This window comes from Dipodomys merriami, unplaced genomic scaffold, assembly GCF_024711535.1.
Source record: "Dipodomys merriami isolate MVZ:Mamm:240054 unplaced genomic scaffold, mDipMer1.0.p SCAF_455, whole genome shotgun sequence".
In the NCBI taxonomy this organism is placed as follows: domain Eukaryota; kingdom Metazoa; phylum Chordata; class Mammalia; order Rodentia; family Heteromyidae; genus Dipodomys; species Dipodomys merriami.
In genome coordinates, this window is record NW_027206019.1 from 774,038 (window position 1) to 787,230 (window position 13,193).

Sequence of the window (13,193 nt, forward strand, 5' to 3'; positions counted from 1 at the left end):
TCACTTTCCCCCACAGTGCAACAAAGTTACCCAGTCCTGAGTTGGAATCTCAGAGGTGGCAGAAAAATGGTGAGAATTCTGAGCCAGGGTGTGTTATTGTTATTATTATTATTATTATTATTATTGCCAAGCATGGGACTTGAACTCAGTTCATGACAACTCTGCCTCAGCTTCGATCACCTCAGGCTGGTGGGCTCCCATGGGCCTGTAGCCGATCCTTGGATCCTAGGCTCTAAAACTTTGCAGGTAAAACTGACAGAAAAATGACAGGAAAAGATGACAGAAAAATGACAGAAAAAATGTCGCAGGATGGATTTTTTATATTTTCTTGTTTTGCACGGTGACCATCCTGGGTCTGAATTACACGGCTGCAAATGGTACTTCACCTTGCATTGGAGAAGGCTAACGGCCCATCAGGGAAACCATAGGCCCATGCGGCAAAATAGGCCCTGAGCTTGAATCCTGGTCCTGACACCTACCAGTGCGGGGAGATCCCAAGATACTTGTTCCTATGCATGGGAATAACAATGAAATGTTAGCAAACGCATGATTGAATGAGAAGTTTCTGCGTGTATTGGTCAAGTCCAAAATTAGAGGCAGTGATCCTAGGACAATGATTCATCTTAATGAATGGTTAATTAAGCATGAAAAGAATACTATTCCTTCAATGGTGGCATAATAAAGTCCTAAGAGTTAGTAGGAATGTAGTTGATGTCATTGAATATTAGGTAGATATCTCTGCCACTATGTACAAATATTTTTTTTTGTTGTTCTACCACCTGTCTATCCATGTATGGCTATTTTGTCCACTCCTGCAGCTCAATCTCAGGGTCTGGAAATGCCCTGGCAGCTTCATTGGCTAGAGGTTGCAGTTTTGACACACCCATTCAGGGTCTGAATTGGGTCTGCTAGGCCCTGAGTTCAGATCCCAGCACTGCCAACAATTGGATCATGGAGTAAGAAGCTGAGTGTGATAGCTGTTTTCCTTTTCTCTGAGAGTCCTGGGTGTCAGACATGATGGAGAACACATGTGCAAATCTAGATACTATGTGATGGGTTGTCATCAATATCATGAATGGAATGTGTGTCATCAGAGTCAATATAAAATCTCATATCTAAAATATATTGGGAACTCAGAAAATTAAATCGCCCAACAACAAATCCTCAAAGAAACAATTGCCCAATAAAAGAGTGGGCAAAAGACTTAAAGAGAAACTTCTCTGAAGAGGAAAGATGCATGGCCAATAGACACATGAAGAAATGCTCAACCTCCCTAGCCATAAAAGAAATGCAAATCAAAACAATATTGAGATACCACCTCACACCAGTTAGAATGCCTATAATCAAGAACTCTAATAACAACCGATGCTGGAGGGGATGTGGACAGAAGAGAACCTTACTGCATTGTTGGTGGGAGTGTAAACTTGTTCAACCACTTTGGAAAGTAGTATGGAGGTTCCTCAAAAGACTTCACATAGAACTCTCCTATGACCCAGCAATTCCACTTTTGAGCATTTACCCAAATGTTTACAAACAAGACCACACTAAAGCTACCAGCACGACTATGTTTATTGCAGCACTATTTACTATAGCTAAGATATGGAACCAACCCAGATGCCCCTCAGTAGATGAATGGATCAAGAAAACGTAGTATATATACACAATGGAATTCTATGCCTCCATCAGAAAGAATGACATTGCCCCATTTATTAGGAAATGGAAAGACTTGGAAAAAATTATATTAAGTGAAGTAAGCCAGGCCCAAAGAAGCATAGGTCCCATGGTTTCCCTTATTTGCAATATCTAGTATATGTCTGGGTCAAGCAGAATAGGTCAGATAAGCTGATGTTAGGGAAATGAACCCTAAGATATGTACTCAAATGATTTTTCTCTCTCTTGTGATTGTTTCTAACACATGTATAATATTATTTCTTTGTTGCTTTGTACGTCCCTCTCCCACAGTATAACACCTGCTTTCACTGTATTTGATGTCGGTATAATTTGTGGAGGGGAACAGGAAAAATTAATCGTTTAAATAGGGATACAGGTGGACCCATTGCAGCAATGAGATGTACAAGTCGTTATGTCAAAAATGAACTTTACAACATTGGTGCAGGGGGAGTGCGGGGGAGGAGCAGGGAGGATTGGTTGGGGGGGTGAGAGGGAACATGGGAAGGGATGGGAAGTGGAAACAAAGGAGGAGGCTACAATGCTTGATATGAAATGTACTCATTATCTTGCCCATGTAATTGTATCCCCTATGTACAGTATTTTCACAATTAAAAAATGGAAAATAAATGAATAAAACAAAAATACAATAAATAACCAATACAAACAGGACATGGACTGAAAATCTATATGTAAGTAGAAATCTTACCTTTACAATATATATAAATAGAATTTTTCCAGGGCTGGGACTTTAATTCATGCCTAGGGACCAGGCCTCACTTTCTTGTCTTCAAGCATGGTGAGCTTCCCCTTCGTCCACAGTGCTTCAGAGTTACCCAGGCCTTAAGTTCAAAATCAAAGGTAGGAGAAACAGCGTGAATTGCAAGCCAGGGAGCTAATTTTTTTCTGCTTTTTTGCTTTTTTTGCCAAGCATGGTCTTGAACTCAGGTCATGGTAACCGTGCCTCAGCTTTCATCACCATAGGCTGGGGTGCAGCCGCTGGAAACACAAGCTATCCTGGGATCCTAGAACTTCAGGCCCTGTGCAACGGGGGAATTGCACAGAAAAAAGTGGCAGGATGGCATTTTTACATTTTCTTACTTTGCAGTATGGCCATCTGGGTCTGAGTGATCTGGCTCCAAAACATACTTCACCTTGCATTGCTGAAGGCTTGCAGGCTACTGAGGAAGCCATAATCCCGAACAATGATTAGCCAAGCACCAGTGGCTCTCACCAGTCCTCCTTGATACTTACAAGGCTGTGATAGGAGGATCATGGTCAAAGTAACCCTAGGCAGGAAAGTCCTTGAGACACCTGTCCAACCTCAATGCCAACAAAGCCAGAAGTAGAGCTGTGTGGCTCCAGTGGTAGAGGGCTAATCTTGAGCAAGAACACCTCATGGACTGTGACCAGATGCTGAGTTCAAGGTCCAGGACTGGCAAAAACAGACATACACAACAATCTGTGCAGCCATCTGGCTAAAGCAGGTCTCCCTCTTGTCCCCAACTGGATTGGACAGACTTTCCTGGTAAAGGAGCTGCTGTCATGTTGACTAGGCCCACTTGGTCTGCATCCCAGGATTCCAGGCACACCCCCATTTTTTCATCGTTCTTTTTCACCAATGGGATCCAAGAATAGTGGACATGCCCATATTACATGCTTCCCAGTAGCACCTGGAATCCCTCTGTTGGGTGACACCACTATCAGCAGTTGAGGAATGTAGAGGTCGCTGAGTGGTGAGCAAGAGACTCCAGGTGACTTTGAGGTAGAGTAGGAAACGATGTCCTAGTCAGTGAGTGGGAGAATAGAAGATTTTCTAGAGCCTGGGAATGTAGCCAGCCCAACTTTCCCGTCCTGGCGCTCAGATGTCTGAAACAATAAGAATGAATGAGAGAACTGTGGGCAAAAAGCTGCCACAAGAACACCAGCAGTATCCTCCCGACAGACCTGAAACATTCAAGAAAACAAAGAACACGAAAAAGGGAGGGATCCCCAAGACAAACACCACTGGGGAGCGAGATTGTATGGAGAGTCCAGCGAAAGGTGATGCCGACCATGGGCCTACCCTGCCTTTGGACTCAGTCACAGCCACCAGGGTCCAGAGTGTCAAGGGTCCCAATCCCACCAAGGATCCACAGAGATGCTACCTGCATATGATGCCCACCCTGGACCACAGAAAAGAAGAAACCAGGCACTCTGTGCCAAGATCCAACCACTGAAGTAGGGAGACAGACCCGCCGGGTCAATGGGAGTAAGAGAGGGAGAAGATAGACCAGATACATGCAGCACCAAAAATGGAGGTAGAAATCCAAAAGGCACCCATACAGTGGTTGGTTTCGGCAGAAAGCGATTTACAATGTGCACTGGCCCAAGTGCAGTAGGCCGCTGATGACAGAGAAAGGGAGCATGAAGCTCTCACCAGCTGCCTACAAGCTACAGAGTGGGGTGTGGCAGAGCTGGAGATAGTGGCTTCTCTGGTCACTGCTGCAAAGGAGAAGACCAAAATGTTCCTCAAACAGCTGAATGATGTGATCCTTCAGCTCGAGGAAAATACCAGAAACTTTGATGACCTGGAGCAAGTGAACACAGAGTTGCAGCAGAAGGTGGAAGTGCTGTAGGTACAGAGGAGCAACATGAAGAAGAGAATATGCAAGTTCCAACAAGCGCTGGAGGGCATTAGGTACTGAAGATGGAGTTGAATAACCTGGAGGAACAACTTCATATCCAGGTCCAGGAAAACCAGTCTCCGTCTTCAGAACGTGGAGCAGTAGGAGCAACTGCAGAGACTGGAGGAGAAAGCCTAGGATCAGCAGGAGACCCCTGAGACCCCACGATGTGCATGTGTGTGGGATAGACAACCGGAGGAAAAGCTGGCCCTGCTGTGGGACACTCTCCACCGGATGAGTAGTGAGAAGGAGGAGCTTGCCAGCATCCTGGACACAAAGCAGCAGATGAAGAAACATCTGCGGGAGCAGTAGGACTGCTCAGAGAAGAAGATAGAGAAATGGATAGTGGTGGCTGAGAGAGAGAGAGCCAAGCAGCTCAGGAGCAGCAGGAGCAGTCCCTGGGCCAGTGCAGGAGTTCAGAACCTCCTGTGAATGACACATTGTCTCCAATGAGCGATTGTGGTCTGAGAAGGAGGCCCTGCAGCAGCACTTAGAGAGGCAGATCCAGCTGCTGGAGCAGCTGATGCAAGTGAAGGGCTCAACAAACTGGAGGGACCAGGTGGTGTCCCCGAAGTGGCAGGACACTCTCAAGTGCCTGGAAGCCACCAGATCACAGGAGGAATGCCTGCAAGCCCAGCTGAGCTTCCTGGCTTTCCCTGGGGAAGGGGAAGGGATGAGCCCTGGAGAAGCAAAAGGTAACGAGGTGAATCCCCCCCACCCCATGTGACCATCACACAGGATGGAGAGGTTCCCCAGACCAAGAGTGACATGGCTCTGAGAGTGCTCTTGGAGGATGAGATCCACAGGGGGAAACTCCTGACCCAAGAATGGTGGGCTAGCTTCAGGCACCCCATGGCCAACCCAGCAGCTCAGTGCCAGACTGAGCTGGAGCCACAGACCCTCATCCATGACCTGCCTGATGAGGTGGACTTCCAGAGTCCAGCAGGTGAGCTCCAGCATTGATGCAGCCAGCTTTTGGCACACATCCAAACTATCAAGGAGTCCCTCATGGTGTGTAAAAAGCAGATGTTGTTCCTGAATGAGCTATGTTGGGAAAAAGCCCAGTGCATGCACTGGCTGTCTCAGGAGAAGATCGAGAAGAGGAGAGTGTTGAGGAGCTGCTGTCACTCCTAGTCAGGGAAAGCACAGACAGCAGTTTCCAGATGCCAGCACAGGCTGAGCCTCCCATCCCCCTCCCCAACACTGCTTCAGAAGCAACTTGAAGACAGCATGGAAACTGCCAGAGGAGAGGTCAGTGTTCCCGACCCCATAGTGGATTCCCCCAAGGAGCAGGTCCTGCCCCAGATGCCCCACATCCAGATCTGCCCACAGCTTCCAGGCTCAAGTGAGGAGTGCTTTCTCACTTTCTCCGGTAGACTGATGTAGATGACGACTCTCTATGTGACATACTGACTCTCAAAAGCGTTAGCCACCAGAAGTAGGTGACCAAGTGGCTTTCTCTCAGGCCTCCATCTGCCGGGCAACGGGAAGGTTAAACTGGGGGTAGGGTAGGGCAGAGGCTGAAGGGAGTTGGCCCAAACTCAAGGGACATCTAATGGCCTATTGGTGGCCCATTGGTGACTTCTGGCATGCTAGGCAAACACTCTACCACTGATCCACATTCTCAGCTAGGATGATTTTTCCCCCTCCCAAACCCATATGGCCATTCCTCAGATAAATAGGAAGTAGGGGCTAGGATGAATATGAAGCACAAGTCTGGTTCAACCCAAAATATTCCCCTGCCCCCTCTTCCCACACCCTGAGTTGAAGTTTTTCTTCTACCATTGAGGGATGAGAGAGGGAGGGGGGAGTCCCAAGAAAATACCAACAACAGTGGCCCCCTGAGTCCCACATCCTTCCCCACACAAGTGGTCCTCCAGATTCCAATCTTACCTGACTCAATGTGAAGTCTACACTGTCTCCCCACCACTGCAAGGGTCAGGATGAAATAAAAGTCAGCCCAGGCCTCAGCCCACACCCAAAGTGGAAGCTCCTAGTCCCAGACCTACTTCCACCTCTGACTGCCCCTAGTTAGGCCACACCCACCACTCACCACTATGATGGTGGTGATGACCTCATGGATGGATTCCAGGAAGAAGGTCTATGGCAAAGAGCAGAAGCATCAGGGTGAGCAGGGCAGAAGGAGGTGGGGTGATTGCTCTGGGATCTTCCTTGGAGCCCTCCCATCCAGCCAGAACCATGCTGACCCAAAGCACGAACAAGGCCAGGGGGTGAGACGATGGAGGAGCACAGGATTAAAGGAGGTACTGCTTTGTCTTGGAGGACTTGATTAATTCCAATTATAATTAATTCCAATTACATTTGGCCCATGCCAATCCCAAAGACATCATGCAATGCCTCTCCGTGTTGTTGTTGGTCATGAAGGCTGTCCCTGAGCTCTTTTTCTCAAGGCTGGCACTCTACCACTTGAGCCACAATGCCATTTTTGTTTTCTGATGGTTCATCGATAAGAGTCTCATACACTGTCCTGCCCAGACTGGCTTGGCACCATGATCCTCCAGATCTCAGATTCCTGCGTAGCTAGAATGACAGGCATGAGCCACCAGTGCCCAGTATGTGATGCCTTTTGAAGGCATCTTGGCGAGTCTGTAAAGGAGCCCCAAAGGGCCTGGATAGACGATGACCCAATCAAGGAGCCGGGATGGGGGAAGGTTGACTTTCTAGCCATTCTGTTCCTCCAAAATTGAAGATGCCAGGTGATGTTGTATGCACCAAACACCTGGGCCAGCAGCCACCAGGCTTACTGGGGGAAAAAGTAGAGAATACCCAAAGACTGCAGTGTAGAAATCTCTGATTTTGCATTCATGTGGTGTGTGTGTGTGTATGTGTGTGTGTGTGTGTGTGTGTGTGTGTGCAGCCCCACTTCCTTTTTGATGGTTAATTGTAGGTATGAGTCTCAAGGACTTTGCTGTCCATGGTCGCTTTGAATCATGATTGGGGGCCCCAGGGAAGCAAGAGTAAACACAAGTGACAAGTACAATCCCTATTGTGGGCCACTCCTGCCCCCTGGTGGCCACACACGGAACATGCGGTCTCATGCCATTATCCTCTAGAGTTCAAAATGGGCAAGTTACTAGGGCCAAGCTGACTTTTGCTCACCCTGATTGCTGATGCCTGAGTAGGTCTGTTCCACCCTAGGCCCAGAGAGCTCCAGGAGGCCCAGCTTTCCAGGGCAACAGGGAAGGGAGAGGTCAGCTCCAGGCTGAGCTAAGAGCCTTTGCCCACGGATACCCTAACTTGGCCTTACTTATCACCATAAGACCTGTCAAAGAAAAACCCCAAAAAACAAAATTGGATCTGTGCCTCCAAGTGTTAGAGCTCTAGCATTGAACCAAAGAGCTCAGGGACAGGGCCCCCAAGCTTTTAGTTAAAGACCCCCAGCTGACTTCCCTCATAAAACACAGCTTGTCTAAATGTGAACTGGTAGGATTTGTGAAGTGTTTCTGAAGAATGGTGATACTGAAGAAAGCACCCTAATTCTAATGACAGCTGAACTTGTGACATACAGCTATGTGCTGAGTCCTTCACAGGGTGCTATTTACTGGGTCCTTCCCTCATGGGAGTTATATGCTGAGTCCTTAAAAAGATGCTGTTTGCTGAGTCATCCCAAAGGGTGCCATTCACTGAGTCCTTTACACTGTGGGCTATAGACTCCCTCCTTCAACGGGTGCTGGGTAGAGTACTCAGCATACTACATGCTGAGTCCTTCAAGGGGAGCTGTGTACTGAGTCATTTACACAGGGTGCTTTGTGCTGATTTTGGAAGTGTGCTGTGTGCTGAGTCATCCCAAAGGGTGCTATGTTCTGAGTCCTTGAGAGGTGGTTATCCCCAACAATCACACAGACACAAACACAAACACACATACACACAGGAGTGTCACCATGCAACTGCTTGGTGTGTGGAGTGGAGGGGGATGGAGGAGAGTCTCCTCCAGCCGTGGGGCTGAGGGGAGATTCGATCCCCTGGGCCGGTACTGGGGGTGGGGGTAATGTTGAGCTGAGGTAAGGCTGCAATTGCCATGGTCTAGAAGCCTCAGGGCCCAGTCAGGGCTGCAATTGTGGCCAGGGGTGGGGGGTGGGACCCAGGGGAGGAGGGGGCGGGGCCCAGGAGCACACTTTGGTGGCAGCAATGGCCAGGGGCACAAGGGGGCAGGGGTGTGTGCGCAGAAGGGGCGGGGTGTCCCAGGAGAGGAGTGTGGGGCCCAGGGAGAGCTGGGAGAAGAGCGAGCAGGAGCACTAGCACCCGTGGAAATGGCTTCAATGGCTGGAGGCTGCTCCGATCATAGTGTGGGGCCTGGCCGGGAGCGCAGAGCATGCGGATCCTGCAAGGCAGGCACATCGCCACACGCAGCCCCTCGGAGGCGCCCAGCCATGGTGGCCCTGAGTCTGAGGTCCCGGTGCGGGGAGCACGGCAGAGGCAGTGGCTGCTGAGGCGGCGGCGGCCACAGGTTAGGAGGCCGCTGAGGCTGCGGTGGTGGCTGAGGAAGAGCAGAGGCTGCGCACAGCTTCACCACGCGCCCGCGCTGGGTTTCAAACCTGGCGCTGCTGGCTGGGACCCGCGGAGCCTATAGCAGTCACCTGGCGGAGATGTTGCGCCCCTGGCCTGCTGGTGGCCCTGACTTGGTTCCAGCCCTCGGTTCTCAGACTTCTGGCGCCACGCGGAGTCGCAGCCTACAGCTTCTTCCAGCAGCACACGTGAGTGGCCGACCTGAGCTCCTGCACTCCACAACCCCCCCTGTAAACCCCATCCCCCACTCTACCCTTCCCCCCACCCTCGCGGACCCGGACCCTTGCCTCTTGCCTCCCCATCCTGCCCTGTCTGTGCCTCCACCGTGCCCCACAGTCTGTCCTGGCTCTGCCACAAATGCACCCCAGGGGTGGGGGGTGGAGGTGGGTGTCCACCTGGGGATCCCACCCTCATCCCTAGTGGCCAGTGTTCCAGGAAAAGGGGAGCTGCAGGGATGAGGAGGAGGGGAGACCACAGAACCCCTGGTCTGGAGCAGTGGGAACCACACAGCTGTGCATGTGCACCCTTCCTCTCCCTGGTGGGAACCTGGTGGCTTTAGTCAGAGGTGGGGAGCTGCACCTCCACACCTACCTTCTCGGTTCTTTTCCCTTTTGCTGGGCAGGGGTGGTTGGATGCAGAAGATAGACTCCGTTGTTGTGTGAGCCCTTGTCTTCTGCGCTCAGTCACCCTTTCACCTGAGGTCATTCCCAGAAGAGCCCACTACAGAGGTGAGGGCACTGGGGTCAGATAGAAGGTGGGTATTTGGGAGAAAAACACACCCCCTCTGACACACATATAACCGGCCTGTACCCCAACCCCAGCATTCAACAGTTCTGACTGGGTGATCACATTTCCCAGTTCTGCCAGCTTCTGCTAGTGCAACCAGTCCATCTAGTCTCCTAGTCCTCACCAAGAATTTGCCACGTTGCCCAGAAGTATGTAGGAGGGAAGTAGGGAGTCCATCCATGTATATAGCCTTTAGGACCCCATCAAAGTCCCCAACAACGCCCCCACCCCAGGTCAGACACCTTTCTGGAGGCACCTGCTTTGTTTTCTGTCCAGGCTCTGAGAAGCCACGTGTCTCGGAAGTCCTTCACCCAGCATCCTGGTCTAGGGTTTTGGTGAATGGGGAGTCAAGGCTTGTTGTTACCAATGGGAAGGTCTGGCCCTTCTGCATTATGAGAGCATTGTTCCCCTTGGGTGAGATCCCTTGGTTCTGACAAGGGAACCCCTGTGCTCCAGCTAGTACATTGCCCAGGTGAGAAACCAACAAACTCAGGAGAGAAACTGCTCTGAATCTGTGTGTGTGTGTGTGTGTGTGTATGTGTGTGTGTGTGTGCGTGCGAGAGAGAGAGAGAGAGAAAGAGACAGAGAGAGAGAGATAAAGAGAGACAGAGAGAGAGAGAGATCATCTTTCTCATTGTACAGTCACCTTGTCTAAAAAGAGCAAAAGCATTTTATTTGTGTGGATGTGTGTATTTGTTATTCTTTTTCAATTAATGTCCGGTATGAGCCCAGCCATAATTTTTGTTTTCTCTTTCACCGTTTCATGGCTCCTTTAGAGAAGGTCTCAGTAGATGTTCCTTTCCACCTCTTTCTTCCCCTTTTCTGCAGCCCACAGTAGCTGCTGGACCTGCGTGGGTCTCTTCTTGGAGGCCTGTGTGAACCGCAGACCAGAGTGGACACCTGCCCTTCTTCTTTAGCCAGAAGGCTCATGAGGCTACTGTGATCACAGCCGCACTCTTCCAGCCAGACAGTCTGCTCTGGTGTGTATAGTTGGAGCTAATTCAAGGTTGGGAATGAGTCTGCCAAACATAAATAGGGAATTAGATGGGAGGTAGTAGGGCAGGGGCTGTGAATCTAGGAGGGTCTGGGAAGTGATGAACGGTGTGACATAGCAGATGGTTCACCACGACTGAGGATGAGAGGAGAATCTTACCCAGGGTATTGACCATGTAAGTGGGCATCTGGGGAGGGTGCTCTTGGCCCCCAGTGGTGGCGTGGATTCACTCTAGGGGCAGTGCACTGGTGGGTAGTCCTACCTGGAGTTCTGCAGTCTCCAATCTGTGTCCCTCCTGGGCTGTTTCCAGCTAGGCAATGGTAGGCAAGTGTTTGCCCCTGCTGGAGCCTGCTTGGTATCAGGACATGGCAATTAGCTAGGGCTCTCTGAATGCCATTTTCTGTAACCTACTGTAGGCTGCCTGGAAGGAAAAGGGGACCGCTGACTTTGGAACCCTTTAAGTTTGATTGGGACAAGTTGAAATGCCAGCTTTTCCAGGGTTTTTTCCTTGAAGCTGGCAATTTCTACTAATGCTTGGGATAATGGGTCAAATGAGAAGGACCATTTCAGCCACCAAACAATGATATTCAAGCAGCACAAGCAGAGTTGCGGAGCCAAATGGTCTCCTGATATGAACGCCGTGCCTTGACTGCCTTTCTCCGGCAGCTGCCAATTCTCCTCCGGCTCTCTCTAGGGTGATCACTACATTCGAGAATGTTGTGGGGAGCAGAGATTGTGACCTTGCCATCTGCAGCCTGATTGCTGTGAGCAGAGACAATTCCCAGGACCTGTACTGGACTCTGGGAGATTCAGAGACCCAGGATGCCTCAGGGATCCTTTTCTACAACATGAAAATTGGAAGCTGGATATGGTGGACCATCCAGTCTGGCACTAGGGAGTGCAGAGGAGGCCCCTTGAGCCAAGCTTTCAACTCAGGACAACCTTGTTCACAGCTGAGTGGGGAATAGAGTGCCATACAGCTGGTCAGTGGCTGGACAGAGATCTTTGAGAAGATAGGCATCCTAGAGGCCCCAGAATACAGTGAGTACATGGCTCACGTCCTTGGAACCAAAAGAGTTAAGTGCGGTGGCACCAGGAGGGTGGGAAGAGGGAGGAGGGAGAACTGTGGGAGAGCTACATCAGGCTTTACCCCCACCCAGGATGCTTACCTGAGTTGGATGGGACTTTTCTGTAGTATTGTCATAGACAGATGCTCATCTATTTAACAAAACGTTACAGTGTGTGCCAGTTCCTGGGGGAGAGAGAGTTGGAGTCATACACGATGAAAGGTTCCAGTGCTGGTTCCACAGCACATGAAGAAATCTTGGTTTGAGCTGGATGCTGGTGCCTCACACCTGTCATCCTAGCTACTTAGGAGGCTTGAGACTCTTTATCTCCAACTGACTACCAAAAAGAAAATGCCAGAAGTGGATTAGCAGCTCAAGCTGTAGACTGTTGGCCTTGAGTAAAAAGGCTCAGGGACAGCACCCAGGTTCTGAGTTCATGCCCAGGAGTGACACAAAGAAAAGAAAGAGAAAGAGAGGAGGGAAGGATGGAGGGAGAAAAGGAGGAAAGGAAGGAAGAAGGGAGCATGCAAGCCTTGGTTTGGAGTCCCTAGATCAAGGGAGCCAACCATTCACAATCTCTGTGGGGACAGTCCCAGAGCCTAAAGCTAGTGTGGAGGACCAAGCCACTGACCCATTCATGACATCAGCAATTTCATGACATACAAATCTGAGTGGTCGCTGACTGCAGAGGGAAGTAGCCTCGGGTAGACCCTAGGGCTCAGGGTGGGTCACAGAGTTTCAATTTCCCCTGGCTCATGGAGCTTATTTTCTGGTCAGATAAGAAGATACTGTCCAAGCGCTAGGGAGGTATAGGCTGAGGGAGTGTCCAGAGGGGGGTGGCAAGGGATTAGCAGGAAGATGAAGAGGGAGGACAATCCCAGATCCAGTGACTCAGGCCATTGGAGCTATGACCTCAACTGACAACCTAGACCATCAGTGATAGAATCTTCGACCCAGCCACATGGCTATTAAAAGTCCTGGCACTCTGGTTTCACCATTGAAAACCTGGCTGTCGTCCACTGCAGGATGCCTGTGCAGTACACCCATGGGCACTGGCACTTTTGCTGACTCAATCTGAAGATGACACCCCCAGTGTTCATTCCTCGACCAGAGACAGAGGTAAGCGTGCCACTGGAACAGGACACCCAGGGAATGAGGGCAAGAGTCAGACCCGTGTTGCCCCCAGACTTCCTCTAGGGGATTCTAGGGCCCCCTGACTGCCATTCTCAGAGGTAGAGGTGGGTCTCTTTGCTGGCTCACCCTTTAGTCTAGATGGCAGATGTGGGAGGGGCCGACTGAAGGTTGAGGCTAGTGGGAAATCAGGAGGCACTGGGGTGGGAGCAGGGTTGTTTCTTTGAGGATACTCACAACCCAGGAACATTCCTGAGATGGATCACCCCTTTCTCCTCCCTGAGAGAGAGGGACCTAGAGCCCTCCAGTCTGCATCCCTTGGCTGAGAAATTCATTCATTCCCATATCCTTTGT

The 13,193-nt window shown here is 50.3% G+C and overlaps 1 long non-coding RNA gene across 1 annotated transcript; it reads right to left on the reverse strand.

Annotated features, from left to right (window-relative positions):
- Positions 1-341: 341 nt before the first annotated feature.
- Positions 342-6,322, reverse strand: LOC138808561 (uncharacterized). Its single transcript, XR_011366503.1, has 4 exons — positions 6,228-6,322; positions 3,342-3,537; positions 2,378-2,510; positions 342-509 (listed from the first exon to the last, which is right to left on the reverse strand). It is a non-coding gene; the product is annotated as an uncharacterized lncRNA (long non-coding RNA).
- Positions 6,323-13,193: the final 6,871 nt, after the last annotated feature.